This window comes from Taudactylus pleione, unplaced genomic scaffold (genome assembly GCF_031769625.1).
Source record: "Taudactylus pleione unplaced genomic scaffold, aTauple2 ptg000571l, whole genome shotgun sequence".
NCBI classification, from domain to species: Eukaryota; Metazoa; Chordata; class Amphibia; order Anura; family Myobatrachidae; genus Taudactylus; species Taudactylus pleione.
In genome coordinates this window covers 6,437,013-6,461,230 of record NW_028284973.1, presented here as the reverse complement: position 1 = coordinate 6,461,230, position 24,218 = coordinate 6,437,013, and the positions used below count along the sequence as shown (strand labels likewise).

Below are 24,218 nucleotides of genomic sequence, written 5' to 3'. Positions count from 1 at the left end.
CGAGTCACAGCCCAGCCTTGGGGTGAACCTACTTAGGGCCGTATTCAATTAGAGGCGAAAAGCCGTAATCGGCAAAAAAGTTTTGCCTATTGCCGCTTTTCGTCTGTTCGGAACTTATCCCCCCATTAAATTCCAGCCAGAATTCGCCTCAGCGGAAACTCAATGCAATGTAATAGGCCAAAAAGTTTCTCCTAAGAATAGCAGGTGAATAGAAGTGCAAAATCTTTATTTTTGGGTGCAAACGTGGGGAAACGACACACAACCCTTGGCACAGTCCCCCAAAGGACAAATCTGGAAGAGAAAAAAAAACTAAGAACACCCCAAAAAAGTACTTTTAGTGTTGGGGCGAAAAAGTAAAAAGTGGGGGGACAAGCATAAAAAACTAGCGAAATAGACTTCTTGGGGGTCTGCAAGGATGGGTCAGGTGTTTTTAGGATTGCAGGTGCATGCCGCAGGTGCGTTTTTTACGTTTTTTAAAAGTTCACTTTAGAGACATAAAAATATGCTAGCACCCATTTTCAAGTTCCCAAAATGTGACAGGACTACTTATTTTCACCAAAAAATACTGCTTTATGCCATTCTTCACCACTTATGCAAAGACGCTAATAAGAAGCAATTTAAACATCTTAAGTACCCCAAACACTTTTATTAGGGCTATTAGTACACATCTACATTGATTCCCTATGTTAATGCTACTTTTTTTGGGGTACAGACTGATTTCCCCACTTCTGACAGTACTTTCCGCCTGTTCAGCATTCGACGCTTTACGTTTTCGCCTGTTTAGGAATTAAATAGGGCGAAAAGCAGGGGCACGCACGAAAAGTTTTTGCCTCTGAAACAGGTAAGGAGGCGGAAAGTCGGACAGGCAAAACTTGTTTGACTTTTCGCCTCTAATTGAATACGGGCCCAGGGGCAGAACTATGGGAGACAATGGAGGCGCCTGCCGCTGGGCTCCAGGTCTGAAGGGGCACCTCCTCCATTGTCCACAACATATTCACCCTACTTAGGCCGCCCAATACATGGCACCCCTTCCCGGCACCTGAGAAGCCACCATACACTAGTCTAGAGCTCCATATCAGACCATCAGCTGCTGCCTTTGTCTATCTAGAGCCTGTCTGTATGCCAATTGCTACATTACAGTGTCAGCGGCTGTGACAGGGGGGACACCAAATTATAACTTGCCTCCGGGCGTCTGTGGTGAATTTACGCCAATGTACGGGCCTTAATCTCCTTATGAAATAGCATGCTGTTAGTACAGGACAAGCGCAAGAAGGGGATTTTCCTCTGCCATTGAGACATAGTTGGGGGAACTCAATTCGGCTAAATATTTTGGCTCGAGCCCCGTAGAGGTGTGCAGGAAAACTTGCGAAGCTCAGGAATACCAGTTAATACCAGTCCGCAATCGGGCATCGTGGCAATGCTTGGCGGCATATCACCAGTAACTGACTTCCCCTCTTTGAAAATGAGCCAGGGTGCAAGCAGATATGTATTCTAAAAACTGAACTAAGTATCAACATATTATAATAAAGTATATACTATGTATATATCAGCCAAAACATAGCCTTGTAGCTCCTCTTTTCAACATGTTAATGTCTTTATTTGCATGCACTAATAAGATGTACAGTAGATGATTAGTCTATTGACACTTTCAATTGTATGTAGGTTCTCCGTTCTAATTACTCCATGATAGATACATCAATAAAGATATACTGTAGCTTCAAACTGGATTTAATTAACTTTGTAGTGTAAATTCTCTCTTTCCCTAACTCCCTTCCTGCAGATAATTCATGTGATGTCCTCCTTCCCCCATGCCCACTTACCGTACTTGCACCACTTTCCAAATAATGAGGGCAGAACTTCTCATGTCACGTACAGTGACCCTTCCATTGAGGAGTCCTGCCCACACCTGACCAGCTTGTTTTGCTGAAGATGTAGCCGAATGCTAGTAGACCCCTATATGAAATGAGATTACTTTAGAAGAACCTGGATTCTTTGGAATTTTATCAAACTACAGATGTGTCCTCATAACTGTGGCTTCAGTCCTGGGCAATTAGCCCCTCTCAGCGTGCCAGGTCCTGGGCGAATCGGCTGTGCTGTGTGTCTTTCTCAAAAGAGAAACCGAATGATTGCATAAGAAAAGAGGTGTTTTTAAACCTCTAGGATGGGGGCCGGCATGTATGCAAATCACTGGTTGTAGGTAGCCTATGGCAAGCAAGGGCAGGTTTTTAATAGGGATATTATATACGGGGCTAGAAGTGTGGGCCAAAGCCTCTTTGTTTCCAGATTTCCCACCCTCCCTCCTCTTAAATTTTGGCTGTTCTGTTGTGTATTTGGCTTTAGCGTGGTGGGAAAGAACGGCAGGTCACCAGTCCGGGTACAATTATTTAGTTGAGGTGCTCCCTTCATTGACTGGTAGTTGGCTGTACCAACCTAACGGGGGGCAGTATCACCACCCAAGTGGTCAGGGTAAAGGGTGAGTGATACCTTTTGTTGCTTATATGGTGTATATTGTTATGTTCATGCACTCTGGGCGATCTACGCCTGCTATGCCTGTTGTTGTTTGTGTGTGGGCACTGCAGATTTGGCTGATTTCTGCCCGTCCTTTCTTTGCCACCATACATCCTTAAATTAAATAATTAATCGCCATCAAGTTATCTGCCAAATCTACGTCTCAGTGTCTTTATCTACTTTAGTAAGGGTAAGTGGTTTGCACACATGACACAACCTCATCCTATAGAAGGTTTATGTGCTTATAAACATACATAATGCGTCAAAACTGCTCCGCTAGATAACACTGATCAGTTTGATGTGCGACTTTTGTACATCTGGGTGTGACTGAGCCTGAACATGTATAGGAGGCGATACGATGCAGTGGGCGCAGATTTTTCCTCGCGCCAAGGTCCGTTCTACTTCATCTGCCACTTTGTACGTGTTTAAAACGAATTCCTGTGCGGTTAAAGCCGCAGCTCAGCATCTGTAGTACACTGCGGGCCTGATGGAGCAAGGATCGCAGTTGCCAATAAGCACCCAATCGGCCGATTGTTGCGCTCTGCACATGTGTATGCATTACAGTGTGCGAAACGGTCACTGAGACTGGGACTGCGATCGTAGCAGTTGTGCAGCACCCACCACAGAGTGATCGACAGGAAGTTCCCTTTGTGGGCGGTGACAGGGCGCGGTCAGCAAAATGCAGGCGTGCCAGTGCGTTTCAACACCGGTTACTGAGGCGTACATGAATTATCCACTGCGATGCCGTACGCAGCCTGAGGCCTGACAGCGTGCGATGAAGTTAGCAATTTCTAAGTAAGGTCAGATCTTGGCTTGTGTGTGTGAGGCTGCGATGGTACTCAATGTTATCGATGGTTTCACAGTCTTGCTAAGGATTATTGATGTGTGTAAGGTAAAGTGGACGTCGTTCTGTTGTGCTGAGACGGCATAGCGATCGCAATGGATTAGCATACTATCGCAGTTGAACTGTGGGCCTGATACAGACCCGCTCGCGAGCGTTGAGCACTCGCAAGCGGGTCGATGTTGGCCCAGTGCGCATGCGCACGACGGACCCGGCTCTGTCTTGCGCATGCGCGAGACCCGGATAGCGACGGGCAAGCCGTCGCTATGGGTCTCGCTACAAAGGGGGCGTGCTGTCGATGGTGAGTGACAGCACGCCCCCTTTGGAGTGCGTGCCGGGGGTGTGGCTGGCCAGACAGAGGCCAAAAACACTCGACTAGCGACTATCTTTTTGGCCGCTCGTTATAGTAGTGGGTGGTCACCCACAGCTATGCGAGCGGCCAGGAGGCCGCTCTAAAAAAAGAGAGGGAGGGCACTGATTCAGAGCGAGCGCTCTGAAAGAGCGTCCGGCTCTGAATCAGGCCCAGTGTGTGTAATTGCTATTACATTCGCAGTTGCGACCCGTAATGAGTCCCTATGAGCAGTGTTTTGCTGTGTCTTGCACCGTATGAGGATACATTTGTACTTTTAGACGTCATAAAGTCATCAAATAGTTTGATAATTTTAAAATGATTTGATTATCTGTGGATTTGGCTATAGCATCATACCGGATCCGTATTATGTAGTGCTGGGCGTCTGCTTATTCTGCTGCGATTGGCGTGCGTATGCATTCATTAGCATATAGTGGTTGACCTGTACCTCCCGCAGACATAGCGAGACTTCCTATGTGCAACTAGACCTCATGCTTTGTCCGCCATAGTAAGGGCTTAATTATGCACGCCCCTGAAACGCCGTCCAAATGCACAGGCACGCCTGCGTTTGCCCGACCACTCCCCCACCACCACCCACAAACGGCACTTCCTGTCAATCACTCTTCCCTTGGGCTGCGGACACCCTGCGCACGCCTTGCAGCGGCGGACACAGCCTGAGGTCTAGTTGCATACGCAGAGCAAAACCATCGACTGATTGCGTGCGTCTGCATCCGTGCATTCCATGCTGAATTAGGTCCTAAGTGCTTTCATCTAACTCTTTGGTGGGCAGGTCGCATAAAATAGATGCCAGGATCCTATGCCGTCAGGATCCTGGCGCAGAATCCCAACATCCCGACGCTAAGTAAGTAAGTATTAGGGTTATGGTTAGGCACTGGGAAAGGGTTAGAGTTAGGGCATGGGAGGAGAGGGTTAGAGTTAGGGCATGGGAGGAGAGGGTTAGAGTTAGGGCATGGGAGGAGAGGGTTAGAGTTGGGGCATGGGAGGAGAGGGTTAGAGTTAGGGCATGGGAGGGGAGGGTTAGAGTTAGGGCATGGGAGGGGAGGGTTAGACTGCGTGAAAGGTGGGTTAGGGAGAGAGTTAAGAAATTCTGACTGTCGGGGTGCCACTGTCGGTATTCTGACCACCAGCATCCCGACAGCCGGGATCCCATAACCAACATGCCAGGACACCTCAGTACAATGTCAGGTTGTGCAGGAAGAGCCCAGATGGGAGATGCAGTTGTAAAGGACCATAAAATGGCAAGAGGGGATGCATACGCATGCGTAGTGCGAAAACATCGGCCGAGTGCGTGCGTTCTCTCACTTGCGTTGCTTGCTGAATCAGGCCCTGAGGCCATAGACGCACAAATCATTGGAACGTAGATCGTTTAGCCCTATATCACACTGACTGAATCTGAATGCAGGGGGCTGGCTACAAACGCTACAGTATTTGTACATTTCCACAAAACGTATGTTAACGTATAATTTACAGCCTGAGATATAAAATGTTGTGAATAGCGCTGAATATTGCTAGCAGGAAAAATGCTCAAATGTGATCAATGTTTCTGAAAGTTTATAAAACATTACACATATATGTATTAGTTATATATGCCAAAGTTATGGCAGCCCCGAAACAGGGCGCAGCTGTGCCCTGTGCTGCACCCAGATCCCTTAGTGGTGCTCAAGGTGTCACAACTAAGCGCCCCAAAGAGGGAGGGTAGTATCACCTTCGCCGGACCACTAACCTGCTGCTCAAAGCATCCACGGCACTGTGGGAGAAGACATTATGTATCCCCCCACACAGTGTGGGAGCCATGACTCAGTGCTCGGGATGGCCATCGATGGTGGCCACTCGATGTTAACTAGTTTTGCCAATGGCAGAGAACCAATGGTTCTTTTTCTTCCTTGACAGGACGGAACTTAGCCCCGCCTCCTGGTGGCCTATTGCAAGGTGAGATCAGATGCCAGCGAGGGATCCGGGCAGGTTGCGCCTGCTGGGAGACTTGCCCACTCTTCCGGGTGGGGGGCAAGTTCAGGAGGCTCCCAACCATTTAGGGAGCGTAGGCAAGTATGATGAACACCCCACCAATGGCCATCGCCACTCAGAGAAATGCGTGGGGTGCTACAGAGGGTGAATACGGCTGGTACCGCCTGCAGGGCATCCCAGGTTGTGTGGCAGCCAGTGGCACAGGAAATAATATCTGGGCAGGAAACAAAATGGAGTCAGCTAAGTATCTAGAGCAGCGTTTTTCAACCGCTGTGCTGCGAGCAGTTGTTATGTGTGCCACCAGTCATCATTATGCAATAAATGTGTACTCTATGCTAATTGATTCAGGTGTATTAATTATTAACCCCCAAAACCTATGGTTGCTTTGCTTCTATATATATGTTTTGATATTCGTGAGGGTGATTATCTCACTCAACCATATTAGATTTGGAGGTTACTATCTTGAAACTGACCAAGCGCCTGGGTTTTAATATTTTTAGATCCACCAGTCAGAGCTGCCGGTCAGATCTGCCATACTGCGGACCAGGCAGCGCCAGAGGCGGATTTAGACCTCATGGGGCCCTCAGCAAGATATCAGTTTGGGGCCCTACTCCCTCAACAGCATGCAATTTTACACACGCACTGCCCCATAGCCGCACACACACACACACATTGCCCTCATAGCCGCACACACACACGCACTGCCCCATAGCCACACACACGCACTGCCCCATAGCCGCACACACACACACAATGCCCCCATAGATGCACACACACTGCTCTTATAGCTGCGCACACACACGGCCCCCATAGCCGCACACACACACACTGCCCCCATAGCCGCACACACACACACACACACACTGCCCCATAGCCGCACACACACTGCCCCCATAGCCACGCACACACACACACTGCTCTCATAGCCGCACACACACTGCCCCATAGCCACACACACACACACATAGCTCTCATAGCCGCACACACACACGCACTGCCCCATAGCCACACACACGCACTGCCCCATAGCCGCACACACACACACAATGCCCCCATAGATGCACACACACACACACACTGCTCTTATAGCTGCGCACACACACGGCCCCCATAGCCGCACACACACACACTGCCCCCATAGCCGCACACACACACACACACACACTGCCCCATAGCCGCACACACACACTGCCCCCATAGCCACGCACACACACACTGCTCTCATAGCCGCACACACACTGCCCCATAGCCGCACACACACACACATAGCTCTCATAGCCGCACACACACTGCCCCATAGCCGCGCACACACACACACTGCCCCCATAGCCACGCACACACACACACTGCTCTCATAGCCGCACACACACTGCCCCATAGCCGCACACACACGCACTGCTCTCATAGCCGCACACACACACACTGCCCCCATAGCCGCACACACACTGCCCCATAGCCACGCTCACACACACACTGCTCTCATAGCCGCACACACACTGCCCCATAGCCGCACACACACGCACTGCTCTCATAGCCGCACACACACACACTGCCCCCATAGCCGCACACACACTGCCCCATAGCTGCACACACACTGCCCCATAGCCACGCTCACACACACACTGCTCTCATAGCCGCACACACACACTGCTCTCATAGCCGCACACACACACTGCTCTCATAGCCGCACACACACACTGCTCTCATAGCCGCACACACACACATAGCTCTCATAGCCGCACACACACACTGCCCCCATAGCCGCGCACACACACACACTGCCCCCATAGCCGCGCACACACACACACTGCCCCCATAGCCACGCACACACACACACTGCCCTCATAGCCGCACACACACACTGCCCTCATAGCCGCACACACACACTGCCCCATAGCCGCACACACACACTGCCCTCATAGCCGCACACACAGACACTGCCCCCATAACCGCACATACTGCCCTCATAGCCGCACACACACACACACTGCCCTCATAGCCGCACACACACACACTGCCCTCATAACCGCACACACACACACTGCCCCCACATACATGTACTGACACACACTTATTGACACCACCAAGTGGCTGACACACACTTACTGACACTGACACCACGCACTGACGCAGATATTAATTTATTATACATTCACACAGCACAGCAGCAAACACCCTCCCCCACATCCTGCAGAGATTACAGCAGGAGCAGGAGGGTGATAGAAACATCAAACACCCCCTCTCCCCTGCGGACTATAGCAGGCGCAGGTGGACAATTCCCTTCCTCCCCCCCAATTCCCAGCACCATAGTATGTGGCCCAGCAGGCAATGGCAGTCACCTTCTATTATACTCTCTCCAAATGTCAGCATGGAGGGCACCTCAGCCTCTGCTAGTCTCCGCTCCTCGCTCTGCGTGTGACGTTACTGGTCTCATGCAGCACAGCAGAGCAGGGGAGACTAGAGGAGTGCAGAGACACAGAGCAGCACCCGCCAGCTGTCCAATCAATGTGCTGACAGTCTGCCGGGCAAAACAATAAAATAACAAGCCTCCGTTCTACAGCCCTGTCTGCGGGCCCCCAGGGACCCGCCAGGCCCTAAGCGGCCGCTTGGGTTGCCTAGCGGGAAATCCGCTACTGGGCAGCGCTGAGCTCTTCTGGGGGTCTCCGGCGTGCCCGGGCCATCACCTATGCAGACGCAGCGGTGTGACATCACAGGTTTCCAGTCAGCCAGGGTTGCTGCTATTTCCAAGTTGGAGAAGGGACCTCTGTGACGTAGACACCACGTGACCGCTGCAGGAGGCTGGACCGCTCCTGCGTTACCATCCACTAGGGCATAGAGGGGGAATATATATTTGTGGCGAGCCACCGTGCCCGAAGCGTGGCGAGCGTAGTGAGCCCGCGAGGGGACACTTTTGGTTACCTGTTACCATCCCCGCCCCTCCCCCTTTCAGGCCGAGTCACGTGGGTGTGACGTCACAGGGCCATCAGCCCTGTATAGTCTAGACCTAACCAGTCAGCCAGGCCGCCCGCCAGCCCTGCGTCCCCATCGCCATCTAGAGAGGCCCTGCATGAAGGCCACCGACACCCCCCAGTCTTCCAGCCTTCCTGCCTGCCTCACCAGCCAGCCCCGCGGCCACCAGCTCTACTAGCCAGCCTGCCTGCACTCTGCTCTCTGCTGACAGCGCTGCCGATGAGGGACAAGTAGGGGCAGAAAAATTGAAATTTATATTTTATGTAGGAGCCAATGTACTTTGTTTTTAGGGGGAGCAATGTGGTTTTTTTTTCTTTGGGGGCCAGCAATGTCTTTTTTTTTTGTTTCTCTGGGTGCCAATATATGTTGGTTTTATTCCTAGGGCCAATGTATGTGGGTTTTATTCCTGTGAGGGCCAATGTAAGTGTGTTTTATTCCTGTGAGGGCCAATGTACTGTATGTGTGTTTTATTTCTCTGGGGCCAGTCTATGTATGTTTTATTCCTGTGGAGGCCAATGTGTGTGGGTTTTTTTATGTGGGAGCCAATATGTATGTTTTTTCATAGGTCGCGCATGCCGCATCGCTGAATGGTGTCCCTTGGCAATTGTAAGATCTTGCGTAGTGTTCCTCGAGTTAAAAAAAAAAGGTTGAAAATCACTGATCTAGAGCTATTAGATCAGGCCTGGCCAACATGTGGCTATCCAGCTGTTGTGAAACTGCAAGTCCCAGTATGCCTTACCACAATTTTGCTATTAGGGAATGCTAAAACTCTGGCAAGGCATGCTGGGACTTGTAGTTTCACAACAGCTGGAGAGCCACAGGTTTGCCAGGCCTGTATTAGATGCTAATATCACAGAGTAAGTCAGGGGTTCCCAAACTGGGCGCCGCGGCATCCTGGGGTGCCTCGGGTCACTTGCAGGGGTGCCTCAGGTTGGTGGTCCAGCACCAAATGAAATTCTTTATGGTCAATGTAATGTAAATATGTGGACAAACAGAAGCTCAAACCTGTCCCCACCACATAACTGAGCCTAAGGATGACAGGGGAGCACAATTTACTTCACTTTACTACATTTTTTTCTTAATTTCTCAACAACAAACTTTTGGCTTAGGGGTGCCGTGAAAACAATGCTGATACTCTAGGGCGCCGTGATTCAAAAAAGTTTGGGAACCACTGGAGTAAGTGAAAAAATTGCTGAAATGAAGTTGTATATATCAGCAAGGCAACAGTTAAAAAGTATACAAAAAGAAATGTGGTTTTAAAATGGCTCTCAAATGCCATATGTCAAAGTTACTAACTCATTTTTATCCAAACTGTTAAATAAGTAAAACAAAATAAAAACATTGTACTTATGTACTCATGTACTCATAAGTATATGCAGAAAAAAGAGGTTGTGATAATTTATTTTGAAATCTTACAGAATTAATGAAATAGGACAGAATATGAGAAAAAGAAACTTTTTGGGGGGGCACTCGTTGATAAATAGCGTATTTATATAAAACAACTTTTAATACTAATTATTTATAATATGTATTTCAAAAAACAAACATGTAAGAGTAAAAACAAGAAAATTGCTCAGTATGAAAAAGAGCAACAAGGTTATGTAGCAATATAACTAAATTAAGGAGCACAAATGCCCCTTTAAGGAAAAACAACGAGAATATTTTAAATATCAATATATATATAGTATACACATACAGTCAGGTGCATAAATATTGGGACATTGACAGAATTTTCAGATTTTGGCCTCTATTCACCACCACAATGGCTTTGAAATGAAACAAACAAGATGTGCTTTAACTGCAGACTTTCAGATTTAATTTGAGGGGAATTACATCCAAATCGGGGGAACGGTGTAGGAATTACAACGGTTTCTATATGTGCCTCCCACTTTTTAAGGGGCCAAAAGTAATGGGACTATCAACTCAAAAGCTATTTCATGGACAGGTGTGGGCTATTCCCTTGTTATTTCATTATCAATTAAGCAGGTAAAAGGTCTGGAGTTGATTCTAGGTGTGACATTTGCATTTGGAATCAGTTACTGTCAACTGTCAATATGAGATCCAAAGAGCTGTCACTATCAGTGAAGCAAGCCATCATTAGGCTGAGAAATCAAAACAAACCCATCAGAGAGACAGCAAAAACATTAGGTGTGGCCAAATCAATCCAGAAGCACTGATGCTTCAATCTTAGCGCAGCAGACAGCCATCAGATGTATTATGTAGCGGTTTCTTAAATATCTATACAGTAATATGTAGTACAGTTCTACTGAATAATACGTTGCCCAGCAATTGTATTATATAGATATTGTAGAGATAACAATTCCTTTCAGATTCAAAAATAAACAGTTATAACGTGAAAGCATATACCTCACAGCAATCCAGAGTTGACTCAAATGCATATGACATATCACACTGTTAAGAATGAACACAGTTATATACCAATATCAGAGTATCTACCTGAGGTATATAAGCTTAAGGGGTCTAGTTACTAAGCAGTGTTAGGAGACAGAGTGAAAAGTGATAAGGTGCCAGCCAATCAGCTCCCAACTGTCATTTTTCAAACACAGCCTGTGAGATGACAGTTGGGAGCTGATTGGCTGGCACCTTATCACTTCCTTATTACTTTTCACTCTGTCTCCTAACACTGCTTAGTAAATAGACCCCTAAATGTTTTAATCGTGGTAACTATTGATATATGGTAACTAAGTATTTCTATGAAGTTAGTGTAGAAAATAGTAAATAACACATCCCTCTGTGGCGTGCTATTGTGCAGCTGCTGCTCCTTGTGTGCCAAGCAATTAATGAAAAGTAAAATATGACCAGTGCTACACAAGCTCTAAAGCTGGGTACACAATACACAGTATGTTGTGTACCCCTAATCTGACGGTTACATAGTGATCATTCTAGCACCCTGCACCTGTCACAACCAGTGCAGTTCTACTTTTTTTGCCTGGGGTGTCGCTCTCTGCTCTGGTGCTTCTAGCACACTCAGCTGATGCAACACACTGCTGAGATACAGACAACAGTGTGCTAGAAGCACCAGAACAGAGAACGACATCCCAGGCAGGAAAGAGGAACTGCACTGGTTGTGACAGGTGCTAGAATGAACACTAGTTACACACATCATTCATCGCATCGTCCCATCTAATGTGCTGCACGTCAAATGGGACGATGTACGATATATCGTGTCATCATATGGTGTGTTGCGCCATGTGTTCATGGACACAATATATCATTGTATCGTATCAGGCCGTCGCTAGGCCGTCTCGTCTTTCAAGTGTGTACCCAGCGTTACTCCTATGGGTCAGAGTTTATTATTATGGTGTGCTAGGATTAAGGGATACGTGTAGAATCTGCCCCATCCTGTGACAGAGCTCTGCGCTATTTGATTTTCAACTTTAAATATTTTATTAGAAAAGTGTAATAAATACAGAAGACAAGGCAAATAATCCCACACAAGGTAAATAAACAGTAACAATATCATGTTTTTGCGCAGGAAGAGACAGCCGGGGAAGAAGCGCTACTGCCAAATAGAGTAACAGAATTATTATGCACATACAGCAGAATCAAATATGTTACAGTGATCGATCCAGGAATAAAATATTTAAAACTGAGCCAATGTTACAGATTTTACAGAATGATATTGCTCAGTCCGGGGGAGTAGCCCAGTGTGAATATACCATTGCACTCGTTACTGGTTGAGGAGCAAATAATCCATGATTACACATTCCTGAAAAGATTGACATAAAACATGACACTTTTGTCCAGCAAATAACAGAGGCAGCCATTTTATATGCTGTACAAATAGTACAAAACCCGCAGCCGATAAATGCACTAGGAACATACTTGCCTACCTTTAACTTGTCTTCCCTGGGAGAAGCCTGGGGAGGGCAAGCAGGCGGGCTGTGAGGTGGGCGGGGCACATCAATAAGCCCCTCCCCCTCCGTGGTAAAATTGACGCAATTGGATTAAATTTAAATAGGGGGCGGGGCTAAATGATACGATTCATGTATAATCACTTCATTAAGCCCCCCCCCTATATGGGGACCCACGATCGCCGTGTAAATTCTCCCCATTCTGCCCACTTCACTAGGAAGTGGAGAGAATGCGAGAGAAATGCCTACCCTTCCGGGGGTGCCGGGGGCTTACCCGAAAAATAGTGAGCCTCCCGTGAAAACCGGGAGGGTAGGCATGTATGGCTCGGAACCAATGATACAGATGCCCTTCATAACTAGAAAGAGATAAATCTGAATGCTCCAAACAAATAATATATATATATATGATATACACATATATATATATATATATATATATATATATATATACATACACTATAGGTGGCATTGGTGAGCCACTAAATCATTGCAGAGATGGTGGGATCCACTCAAGCAGGTTTTACAAGGGGTGTGAGTATACCTATCTGCTGTCCAGACCCCAGAAGATACAGGGCCTGATTCAGAGACGCTCGCTGCTAGCGAGCGCTCACTCTGAATCATGGCGGGGGTTTATTTATTTCTTCTTCAGGCTGCTTGCTAAGCTGCGGGTGACCACCCACAGCTTTTGCGAGTGGCCTGAAGATGATCGCGATTATCGTGACCATCGGGCTTGCGAGGAGTCCCTGTGGTGGGGTCTTAGCTTTCGCAAGCCCGAGTGGACTTCCTGCTCTAATAGATGATGTCAGTAGGGCCGCCCACAAATGCCAGGCTTTCCTTTGGGAACGCCTGCGTTTTCTCAACCACCCCCACTACCTGCCTACAAAACGGGCGAGCTGTCAATCAACATCGACAGCCGCCCCGTCTTGTAGTGACCCCCCAGAGCGACTGAACTTCAGTTGCTCGATGGGGCTCGTGCATGCGCATGCCGGAGACGGCGCATGCGCAGGGGGCAAACGTCAACCCGCTTGCGAGCACTGTGCGCTTGCGAGTGGGTCTGAATCAGGCCCACAGTCCAGGTGGGAGTTTGGCAACCACACCAGGCCAATGGAGATCAGAAGGCCTGGGAGCATACCTGCTAGAAGCAGCCAGGATGGAGACTTGTGCGAGGCTGTGTCCTGGATGGGGGCTAGGTTGTTTATTATTTTCTATTGCTGTATGCTGAACATTATTAATGCATCATTTTGTCTGTTTTAACACTGACAAGCTGTATGGTGACCGAAACTTGAGCACCCAAATACTGCACCACTGACCACTCTACTGAGCAAAATACCCCAGATTGTCACAATCAATATGGTGGAGAATTTGCTTGCAATTGAGATCTATGTAGAAAATGTGGGTGGCAGCAGCAGTTGAAATTGAAAATATGGATGCTTTCTGCATAGCAGCAGTACAATGGAGACAACAGGGGAATCAGTATGAATGACCTATGGCCGGCGGTTCAAATCTCGACGCCAGAAAACAAGCAGGAGTGAAGATCCCAACAGGGGATTAAGGTAAGTAAAACTAACCCTACTCCCCACCATAACCCCCCCTTAGGGGTGCCTAACCCTAACCTCCCCCCTAGTGCCTAACCCTAACCCCCCCAAGTGCCTAAACCTAACCCCCCCCGTCCCCGCAACCTAAACCTAACCCTAACCCCCCTTTCCCCTAGTCTAAACCTAACACTCCCGGGGGGGTGCCTAACCCTAACCTCCCCCTGGGGGTGTCTAACACTAACCCCCACCTTCCCCTAGCCTAACCCTCCCGGGGGGTGCCTAACCCTAAAAACCCCCCTTCCCTAGTCTAACCTCCCCATCCCCTAGCCTAACCCTACCGGGGGGTGCCTAACCCTATCCCCCCCTTCCCCTAGTCTAACCCTAACCCCCCCTTCCCCTAGCCTAACCCTCCCGGGGGGTGCCTAACCCCCCCCTTTCCCTAGTCTAACCCTAACCCCCCGCCTTCTCCTAGCCTAACCCTAACCCTACCGGGGGGGCCTAACCCTAAGTCCCCCCCGGGAGCACCTAACTTAACACACACACACCGCTGTCCGCGCCCGCCACCCGGCTTACCTTCATTCGGTATGCCAGGCGTCGGGCTTCCGGCGTAGGAAAATTGATAGGCATCAGGATTTCAACGCCTTTCATTAGACCGCTGCCGGGATTTGACGTTCGGGAAACAGGCGGTCGGCATTTGGACCATGGGCTTCCTGACTGCATCACACAACAGGACGCACTTACCTGAAGCCGAGGGAGGTGGTAAATGACAAACGTGTTGTGAAGTGTTGTTTAAAAAGAAAATTGTCTGCTTATGTGAAGATGCAAAAAGGTGATGCAAAATTTGCTAGAAAGCCAGTGTATTAAATCACAAGAGCTAGGTGGACACTTTTTTTTTCTTCAGAGAAGAAGAGGTGTCTACAAAGTTGTTCAGGAGTTGCTGCAAATAAAAGCAAGTGTTTGTGAAGTCTTGCAGCTGAGTGCAGTCAGAGAAGGCTTAATCATACATGTCTACTCTCCCGATTTGGCCAGGAGCCTCCCGAAAATCGGATGCCGCTCGCAGCCCCCCGGGAAAGTAGGCAAGCCTCCCGGCCCATCAGTCCCTCCCGCAATGCATCCCCAAACACCCGCAGTGGGGGGCTGATGATGTGATTCTTGATGAATTGCGTCATCATGACCCCGCCCCCTGCTCCACAATGCCGGAAATCTCTGCATTGTGTAGCGAGGCCAGGGCCAAAATGATGCAAGTATGTGGCTCTGCCCCTAACCCCACCCCTACATTATGTGTGATGTCCCAGCCACGCCCTTCTGGTAAGCCAACTGTGCTGCTCCCTCCCGAAAGGGGCAGCCAACTTGGCTGTTCCCTCCCGGAAGGGGCAGCCAGGATATCGGCAAGTATGTGGTTAATAGCGGAAAACTCAAGTGCGTTTCTGCTAAAGAAAACAGTTGTTTTAATCTTCCTCATCAAAGTTGGGTGTGGTGCAGAGCAAGATACATTTTGTAAAGACATTTAAATAGTACAGTTATTGTGATACATGCTGGTAGTTGTCACACCTGCAATGTCACATTCAGTGATTTGCTGTGTTGAGAATACTTTCGAAAGCAAAGTGTGATATAGTGAACAAAAAAAACTATTCCTGTATATACTGTGTGCAAATAAATATGGGGAATAAAAAGAATCATTCTCCCAGAAGGGGCCAGTCTCCTGCAGCAGTTTCCTGCAAGCTGGAGAGTTGCAAAACCAGGACTGGAGCATACAGTCTGGAAGTAATACAAATATGTTGCAAGGATATGATTTAAAGTTTTGTGAGCTCGTCTGTGATATGAAGGAGGATAACTCTTTATATTTATATATATAAATTCTCAATATCAGGAAGACTAAGTAAGTGAATGTTGGCAATTATATCAAATACACAGACATGACAACTAATCATCTCCTCCTCCTTGATAACTTAGCACCTCCTACTACAGACATTGTAAGATGCGCTGATTCACAACATAACGGGGAGGGGGAGGTTAGATTTAGGCAGCAGGGAGGGAGGGTTAGGGGATTAGTTAGGATACCAACCAACAGGTGTCGGTAACTTAACCCTGTCGGGATGCTGGTGTTGGGACTCTGATCACTGGCATCCTCTACCCAACCCGTAAAGAAATATCATGCATAGGCTTATCATATCATCCCTTTAAACCGAGACACTCACGGATTACACAGGTTCTATGGCTCATTAAAACCAGGTGAAAACCAGGCTTGAAGTCAGCCAGCCACAGAATCTGTGTAATTCATGAGTGTCCCGGTTTAAAGGGATAGTAGACATGATAATTTTGCACCTCTTACTACAGACACTATGAGATGCACTGCTACACAAGGTCATGGATAAAGGAATACAGGGGTTGATTCAGGTTGGAAAGGAATTGCAAAGCTGCACACAGGCAGCTTTGCAATTCCGTCATTGTAAATATACAAATGCAGCAGAAGGAGTAGGACACCCCCTAATGCATTTGCGTGTTCAGCACTGCAATCGAGGTTGCAGGCTGGGTTAACCATAGCGACCATGGGTTGCGATGGTGGATGGCACCGAGTTGCCAGCCAGCTGAGTAAGCCTCAGCTTACTCAGGCTGGCCGGCTTGTGCGGCCAGGGAACTGCGGACGTCGAAGCAGTCACTGGCCTTACCACTCCCGAAAAATGGGCCGGACAAGCTCCTGTTTCCGGGAAAGCCGGCTGACCCAACCCCCGCACCGACCTTAAATGCCTCTGCCTGTCAATCAGCCAGAAGCATCGAAGGGCTGCATGCGATTATGCAGGACCCATTCTGCAAACCCATTCTGCAGATTCCCGAAAATCGGTCATTCAATGCTGAAGTAGCCCCACAGTACACATTGTATCACTGAACAGAGGCCCTGATTCAGAGCCGGACGCTCTGTCAGAGCGCTCGCTCTGAATCAGGGCCATCCCTGCTCCTTTTTGGAGCGGCCTCCTGGCCGCTCGCATAGCTGTGGGTGACCACCCACAGCTATAGCGAGCGGCCAAAATTATGGTTGCGATGGTGAAGACCATCACGACCATCGGGCTTGCGACGAGACCCTGCGGTAGGGTCTCGCTGCCGCAAGCCCAGGAGTGCTTTTGGCTCTATCAGAGCCAAAAGCACTCCCACTGACATCACTAGTGATGTCAGTGGGGCCAGACCCAGACGGTAGGTGTTCCCATGGGAACGCCTCCGTCTGGGAGGCCACGCCCCCGGCACGCCCACCAAAGGGGGCGTGCTGTCAATCACCATCGACAGCACGCCCCCTTGGTGCGAGACCCTTAACGACGGCTTGGCCGTCGTTATTCGGGTCTCGCGCATGCGCACTTGGGCACCATCGACCCGCTCGCGAGCGGGTCAGAATCAGGCCCAGTTTCTCCAACAGGCCAGTGTGGTGAATATACTACTTTTTGTTTAGGTACGATATAACCTACCTCAGACATGGTGCTGCTAATTACAGAAAGACTAACCTATGCATTTTTATTTGTTATGCATTTTATGTAGCCAGCTGGGAAAGAAAGATTAAGCCCATAAAAACGCGTTTGGTGCTCTGCAATGATTACTTTTTAATCATAGCTTCAAAAGATTTTCAGCACACCTACAAAATAAATATACAGTATGGGAAATACAAATGCAATTCACTTTCTATTTCAGCAAGATTATACCTTGGTTTATCTCTCATTGACCTTTCACGAATAACAAAATCAGAGCTGTATTATACACACTCCAAGCCAGCAAATGGCATAGCAGCAGCAGTAGGCTCTGTATCTCTCAGTAAATTGCACGTTGCTACTGTATGTACAAAATCATGACTTAGAGGCTGCACCTTGGTAAAAGCTGCGCGCGTCTAATTATTATTATGTATTTGTGCATAAAGAAGATTCCTGGCTATAAAACTCATCATGGAAAACTGAATTCTCGAGCGTCCCGGATAAAAGAAAGAAAGACACGACTAATATAATTGCCTTGCCAAATGCTGAGTGAAGGCAATTCAATTAAATTGATGAATCTGAAAGTAGACATTCCAGACAGTTGTCAAATTAAGAACATAGAGATATATGGAAATTAGCCTAAAAAACAGCTGTGGGGAAAATTGTACAAGATTAAAGAAACTAACAAACAAAAAATGCTGCCATTGCTGTTGGTCTCTGCATGATAATGTCGCGGGCTCCAGAAAACACATTTTACCGAAAGGATTGTAGACACAGAGGGACCTATAAGGTGATCTGAGGCCTGTATCTCCTGTATCTCAGGCAGCAAGATTGGGGGGCCAGCACAGTGAAGGAAATGAATGCAGCAAAACACACAGACTATTTCCTTATTTATTTTTTAATCAGGAGATTATGAAAAATAAAGTTGATTTTTCTAGAATGTCTTTATACAGTGGTGCTTGAAAGTTTGTGAACCCTTCAGAATTTTCTATATTTCTGCTGAAATTTGGCCTAAAACTACCTCAGAATTTCACACAAGTCCTAATAGTAACCAAATTAAACAAATGAGACAAAAAAATGAGATGTGCTAATTTTTTTATTGAGGAAAACAATCCAATATCACATATCTGAGAGTGGCAAAAGTATGTGAACCCTTGCATTTAGTATCTAGTATGACCCCCTTGTGCAGCAATAACTGCGTCTAAAAGCTTCCAGTAATTGTTGATTAGTCCTGAACATTGGTTTGTAGGAATTTTACCCCATTCCTCCGTACAAAACAGCTTCATCTCTGTTCTGTAGGTGGGTTTCCTCCCATGAACTGCTCGCTTCAGGTCCTTCCACAACATTTATTGGATTAAGGTCAGGAGTTTGACTTGGCCATTCCAAAACTTTTAATTAATTCTTCTTTAACCATTCTTTGGTGGAATGACTTGTGTGCTTTGGGTTGCTGTCTTGCTGCATGACCCACGTTCTCTTGAGATGCAGCTCATGGACAAATGTCCTGACATTTTCCTTTAGAATATTATGGTATAAATCAGAATTTATTTTCCCATCAATGATGGCAAGTCGTTCTGGGCCAGATGCAGCAAAACAGGCCCACACTATGATACCACCACCACCACCGTGTGTCACAGATGGTATGAGGTTTTTATGCTGGAATGCACTGTTCTCCTTTCTCCTAACATAACGCTTCGCATTTAAACCAAAAAGCTCTATTTTGGACTCATCTGTCCAACATTGTTCCAATAGTCTTCTGGCTTGTCCAGGTGATCTTTAGCAAACTGCAGACGGGCAGCTATGTTCTTTTTGGAGAGCAGTGGCTTTCTCCGTGCAATCCTGCCATACACACCATTTTTGTTCAGTATCCACCTGGTGGTGGACTCATGAACATTAACATTAGCTAATGTGAGAAAGGCTTTCAGTTGCTTAAAGGTTACCTTGGGTTCTTTTGTTACCTTGCAAAGTGTTAGATGCCTTGCTCTTGGCATGATCCTTGTTGGTCGACCACTCCTGGGGAGGGTAATAATGGACTGGAATTTCCTCCATTTGTACCCAATCTGTCTGATAGGTGGAGTCCAAACTCTTTAGAGATGGTTTTGTAACTTTTTCCAGCCTAATGAGCATTAACAACTCTGCTTCTGAGGTCCTCAGAAAGCTCCTTTGTTCGTGGCATGATACACTTCCACAAACATGTGTTGTGAACATCAGACTTTGATAGATCCCTGTTCTTTTAAAAAGACAGGTTGTCCACTCACGTCTGATTGTCATCTCATAGATTGTAAATATCTGGCTCTAATTTCCCCTTCAATATATTTGCTAAGCCTAAAGGATCACATATTTGTTCCACTCACAGATATGTGATATTGGATCATTTTCCTCCCAAAAAAAATAAACATGTCTAATATTTTTGTCTAATTTGTTTGATTTGGTTCTCTTTATCTACTTTTAGGTAGTTTTAGGCCAAATTTCAGCAGAAATATAGAAAATTCTGAAGGGTTCACAAACTTTCAAGTACCACTGTATAAAGCTAATGCTAGGAACCACTTCCAATCCATCTTTACAATTTTTAGGGGCTTATTCCAGTGATGGGCACTATGGAAGCACTCGTCCTGCTTTGAAGAGCAAATTGTCCACAGCCCTACTGCCCTGCCCAGGCAAGACTCACGTTAATAAGCGCCCTACATTGGCACAATAACCTGCACAAAGGTACAACCTGTACCTTCTAACTCTCAGCATCTCTTGGACTGTGGGCCTGATTCAGAGCCGGACGCTCTGACCAGAGCGCTCGCTCTGAATCAGGACCATCCTCCATGAAAATGGAGCGGCCTCCTGGCCGCTCGCATAGCTGTGGGTGACCACCCACAGCATATATGAGAGCGGCCAAAAAGATGGTCGCGATGGTCTTGACCATCGTGACCATCGGACTTGCGACGGAGACCCTGCGGTAGGGTCCCCCTGCCACAAGCCCTGGAGTGAATTTGGCTCTATCAGAGCCAAAAGCACTCCCACTGACATCACTAGTGATGTCAGTGGGGCTGGCTTCAGATGGTAGGCGTTCCCGTCTGGCCATCACGCCCCCAGCATGCCCACCAAAAGGGGCGTGCTGTCAATCAACATTGACAGCACGCCCCCTTTGGTGCGAGACCCGGAGCAATGGAAAGCCCGTCGCTCCCTGGGTCTCGCGCATGCGCATGATGGAGCTCCCTCCGTCGTGCGCATGCGCAGTGGGGAACATCGACCCGCTTGCGAGCGTACTGCCGCTCGCGAGCGGGTCTGAATGACCCCCTATGTCCAGACCAGAGGGAGCCATAACCATGGTTGTCTACTCTCCCGCTTCGCTGGGATCATCCCGAAAACCAGGTGCCACTCCCGGCCCACCGCAAGAGAAGTCGACACTCTGGATTGGCCGCTGCCCCCCCACCGGAGGTGGCAGCCAGAAGGTTGGTCAGTATGCCATAGTCCTTGCTCCTACAACTGACAAGTTCCAATGCAGAACACTTAACCACCATGGGGCCTGATACAGCAGTGATGGCAAATGCAACCGCATAAGCAGATCGAGCAATTGTTAGTCATTGCTCATGGATATAAGCAGCACTGCGGGTGTGCGCTGCAATCACGCATGCACACAGAATTCCTTGGCAGAGCGAGAGACAGGCCGTGAGCGTTTGGGGGAGTGGTCGGGGAAACACAGGCATGCCTGTCCATTGGAACGCCGTTGCATGGGCGTGCATAAATTAACGATGGCATACGCAGCTTGTGTACTCAGACCTGCTGTAACTGTGCGTGACGTGCGTCGATGGTACCGATGTATACGCAGAATTGCAAGATATTACGGATGTGAGAAAGCAGCAGTGGGCGTCTCTATGCTGGCTGAGCTGTGGCAGGCATTAGCATATATGCGCAGCTGCGTTGCAGGTGTGATCGCAATTGCAATCTGTACTAAATCAGGCCCATGGAGATTGTGAGGCTGATGCAAAATTGTAGCAAATTACTAAAAGAAAACTTGTGCATTTAAAGTATACATCTCAAGGTGCAAACGTTACTTACAGTATATGTTGCAATGCTCATGGGAGTGAGCTCTCCCAAGTTGCAGCAGGGGGTCCCTGGTGCATGAATCTCACAGTTGAGGTGAAAGTGATATATATAAAACTCTTGACTTTTACGTCAATTACAGAAAATGTTTTTGATAAGTTTATGGGAGCATGAATGTAAAAGAGAACACCAACTGTCACTAGAGATGTGATCTAAATTCTATTCTCCAGGTGCTGAATTACATTCAGAGTGTACTTATGTGAAATAAAACTGACGCTAAGATATATTGCCATAGAAATCATCGCTGATTAGTGTGAACGGAGCTGCTGTCAATAGGTCGATCAGTCTGGATTTCAAATCACTCACCAGGGAAACCGACACAGTTTGAAGCCAACATCAAAGAGCGAATGCTCACTGAAGTTAACATCAAAGTCGGCGTTTCATTCCACTTCCATATAATAATCTCTCTCCATTCAATTACTTCAGCAACTTTTTGTGTTTTTCAAAGTTCAGCAACGACAGCCTTTCACCATGAAACACTTCCAAAGTTTGCAAAAAGCCCTAATGTGATGGGACTACTAAACCCAGGAACTGAGAACGTCTTATATGTAGAACAAAGGTAAAATACTGTATATCTTACCTCTGACTTTCCGCAGTAAAACTTTGTTTAAGAACTAAAAAAAACAGTAAGATCCTCACTCCCCCCCCATCCATCATAAGCACTTGTAGCCACATTGCGTAGCTCTTCAGCAGCCCAAAATAGTGTAGAAAAAAACAGCTAAAGCTGAAAATGTTACATCATATACTAGCTGTAACATCACTGGCCCTACCTCTCTGTAATTACACCAATCTGAAGCCTGTACAGAGTTTAAGTGTTACCTAGAAGACTGCAAGCCGATCATTCAGACTCTTGCCTTACTGATAAAAGATATACACATTGCCCTCCCTAAATTTCAGAAAAGGCAAGATGACAGAGCATACTTTTAAGATTTAGTTGTAATTCTAGTTTTAGTTAAATATTTTATTAATTCTACAAACATAATGGTTTTGAAGTATCAATGATTTTTTGCAGCAATAGTTAAATGAGACCACAGTTATGTTACGGATTACTAAGCTGTTCCGTGTAAACCTCTAGAATTCAGGCTAGCGAGGTCTTCTCCCACTAACAGCCACCCGCTGTTCTCTTAGAACTGGAAGATGTTCACTGGTACTTAAGTGGCCACCTGGACTTAATACTCGGGGTAGTAGAGGTTTACACTGATTACCTTTGGAAACCAGTGAATAGCAGGAGATACTGGATACTGGGAGGAAAGTCAGTAGTATGGCTAAGAAGCCGATGGTGCGGTGTTGTGCGCTGATGGTGCTGCTAAAGTCGGTGGTACAATTTGAAGAGTTGATGCAATAGCTTGGAAGCCAGTGACGCGGCTCTGAGAGCCGATGGTACGGCGTTGTACACTGATGGTGCGGCTAAAGCCAATAGTACAATTTGAAGAGTTGATGTAATGGCTTGGAAGCCAGTGATGCAGCTTTGAGAACCGTTGGTGCGGCTTTGTGCCGATGGTGCGGCTAAAGCCGGTAGTACGATTTAAAGAGTTGTTGTAATGGCTTGGAAGCCAGTGATGCGGCTTTGAGTGCCGATGGTAGCTTGGAGGCTGACGGAGTGGCTGGAAAGCCGGTGTGGTGGCTTGGAAGCCGATAGCAACCAGGAGGCTGATGGAGCGGCTGGAAGCCGGGGAAACAGCATAAGCTACGACCAGGATAGATGAGAACGCTGACCATGCAGCAGAGCCGAGAAATCCACAAGGAACGCTATAGTCGGCGAGGCGGCAAAAGGCCAGCGTGTACAAAAAAAGGGAAGGAACCAATCATGCCGTGCTGTGGACAGCACGTGACATCCTGCGGCGTCCAGATCACCTAGCAGCCGACAGAACTGGAACCAGACTGCCAGAAGGAGGTAAATTACTAGAAGGAAGCAAGTCATGACCACGACTTGTAACAAGTTACTATTTTTATTGTTTGTAGTATGTTAAAAATGTTTAAAGATGTGCATACTCCCCCGTGGTCCAGCTGTGCGGCTTCCTGAAAGTGGGAGTGGCATAGAAGAAACACATGTGATGGCACAGATCTGGGCGTGATTTGTATGGATTGCGTGTGATGCTTATTTGTTCTAAATTTTGCACCTTTAAATATTGGGGAGTTTGACTGGGGCGGTACACCTGTCAAACCGTAACGCAGGGGTCCTAAGGCGAGCTCAGGGAGGACAGAAACCTCCCATGGAGCAGAATGGTCCTGATTAATGGTGTAATGCATTACGTGCGCAGGTGAGAATATACGCATTTTCGCATATATCCGTCCTATTCTAAGTTGGGTGGAAATCAGACAGATGGTCTTTCTGTGAAACAATTGGTGAACGCAAATTTCTAACAATGGTTGTTCTTAAATTTACAGCAGCTCCTAATGATCACTGGTCGACACAAAACCTTTCGTTAGTCGCAAAAAGTTAAAATTAAGTCATTTAGGGCCTGATTCAGAGACGTATGCTAATTTACCTATGCTAATTCATGTATGCTAATTTATGTATACTAATTTTGACGCCGCTGCATCTTTGGGGGCAATCCATTTGTTTTGGGCGACCCCCGCTGAGCGTTTATACGATTAGGCGCCTGATGG

General features: G+C 47.4%; 1 protein-coding gene across 1 annotated transcript in view; it reads right to left on the bottom strand.

Annotated features, from left to right (window-relative positions):
• Positions 1-24,218, bottom strand: part of THSD7A (thrombospondin type 1 domain containing 7A) — a 322,453-nt gene that overhangs the window by 139,143 nt on the left and 159,092 nt on the right. The window lies entirely within an intron of this gene.